The 1,971-nt window shown below is 48.9% G+C and overlaps 1 protein-coding gene and 1 pseudogene across 1 annotated transcript in view; both read right to left on the reverse strand.

The window, feature by feature from the left end:
• Positions 1-1,971, reverse strand: part of LOC102836625 (regulator of G-protein signaling 20-like) — a 161,132-nt gene that overhangs the window by 145,318 nt on the left and 13,843 nt on the right. The gene's annotated exons all lie outside the window — the stretch shown is intronic.
• LOC102841527 overlaps positions 1,479-1,971 on the reverse strand; it is a 2,642-nt pseudogene continuing 2,149 nt past the window's right edge.

Below are 1,971 nucleotides of genomic sequence, written 5' to 3' on the forward strand. Positions count from 1 at the left end.
CAACGAGATGGATCAGCTAGGTGACATCATTGATGGTGTCAAGTGTGGCGGCGGTAGTGAGGTTGGCCCAGGATCAGACATTGTTTCATTCTGCTGTGCATGGGGTTGCTATGAGTCAGTTCCGACTCGATGGCACCTGACAACAACAACAATGCCACATTTGAACACATCAATTCTCTGGTTTTCCTTTTCACTCTTCAGCTTTCACGCGCATATAAAGTGGCTGAAAATACCATGACTTGGGTAAGGTGCTTCTTAGTTCTCAAAGTGACGTACTTGTTTTTTTAACACTTTACAGAGGTCTTTTGCAGAAGATTTGTATACGACAACCCATTGTTTGATTTCTTTTTAGTTTTAAAACTTCTTATTGTGAATTGACTGGTTTACAGAACAGACCACCAGTTTTACATTTAACAAACCATAAATTTCATTTCGTTTTACTTCTTCCCTGTGATTCTTATTTCCATTCCATCTTTCTTCTCAACCATTCTGAACTTTATCCTTAGGGAAATGCTGCTCTTTCAATTTTGTTGGACCATTCCAAGTGAGCATATTGTACTAGTGTTATAGATTACCTTTCCCATCATCCAGGTTAACACATATCTACCCTTTAACTGGAGTCCTGGTATGGAACTGTAGGATAAGCACTGGACCTCAAGGTTGGTCTGAAGCGCAAGGTCGATGGCTCAAAATCAACAGCTGCTCCTCAGAATTGCTTTCCAGGGTTGCTATGAATCAGAACCAACTCAACGGCACTTACCAACCACACTCTAACCAGTGAATTACTATCCCTTCCCTCCAACCCTTTGTCACCATCAAATAATGTTTCTTTTCTTTTCTTTTGGAAAGGAGAAGTAGGGGCCTTTACTAAGGTCTGGCAGATGTGGAGGTAGAATTCCAGGCTGAAGTCTAAGAGCCTAGGCTGAGGCTCCTTGGAGGCCCTCCTCGGAGCACCCCAACATCCCAAGTTCCTTTCTCCAGCTTCCCCTGACTCTGGGACGCAGTACCAAGAACTGACAACCGGGACCCTGCAGGGCACAGCTTGGGGTGGATTGCAGGGCCCGGGGTCTCCCCATGATGGAAAATCGGGGGGCTCAATGCATCATTCCCTGGCCAGGATAAACTGAGGAGGCAGGTGCCTCTACATCTCAGAATAGGAACAAGCTCTTGTTCTTTCTGGTGAAGGAGAATGGGGTTGGGTCTCTAAGTTGGACCAGGCTGAGCTGAACTCCTTGAGGGCAGAGGTGAAACCCCCAGGGGAACTTTTGAGACGTCCTTTTTTTAGACATGGTCGTCATCCACACTTTGCCCTCCCATGACTGGTGAGCAGATCAAGAGTGTGGGCCAGGGCAACCATGGGACAGTAGGGATCTGCCCCAGAAACATCTGTGGGTCTGAGTCAGGGTTTCCTCAACATCAAATTAATCTCTACGTACACAGGACTGCACCCACTAGCGGCAGGGCAGCAGCCGCTGGGGCTAGTAAGAGTAGCCAAAGGGCTGGGCAGGGCCAGTCAGCTCAGGGAGGTAAGCGGGGCTCTTGTCCAAGTGGGACAAGGGGACTGTGTCCTCCTCACTGACTGGCTGGTCAAACTCGGCCTTGAGAGCTGGATGCTGATTGTCCGGGAAGGCCAGAGAGAAGAGGGTCTCAGGCTCGCATACAAACTTGTACACATACAGTTCACTGGCCACCTTCTGCATGATGCCTTTTTAATAATAATATCGGAGTGAGCAGCTCAGCTTTTTCATAATTCATGGCCGGTCGGTTCTTCTGGATGCACCAGAGCCTGGCGACCTCCTCAGACTCAATTAGTTTGAATTCCATTCCCCAGCCAGTCCAGGCAATGAAGTGGGCATTCGTTGGGTCGTCCAACAGGGCCGCCAGAAACCGCCATAGCTGCAAGGCTCCCCGGCGCTGGTAGGGCGGCCCCTCTCTGAAGGTTCCAATCCCTTCCTGCTTGATGTCTCCTTC

This window comes from Chrysochloris asiatica, unplaced genomic scaffold (assembly GCF_000296735.1).
Source record: "Chrysochloris asiatica unplaced genomic scaffold, ChrAsi1.0 scaffold00176, whole genome shotgun sequence".
In the NCBI taxonomy this organism is placed as follows: Eukaryota; Metazoa; Chordata; class Mammalia; order Afrosoricida; family Chrysochloridae; genus Chrysochloris; species Chrysochloris asiatica.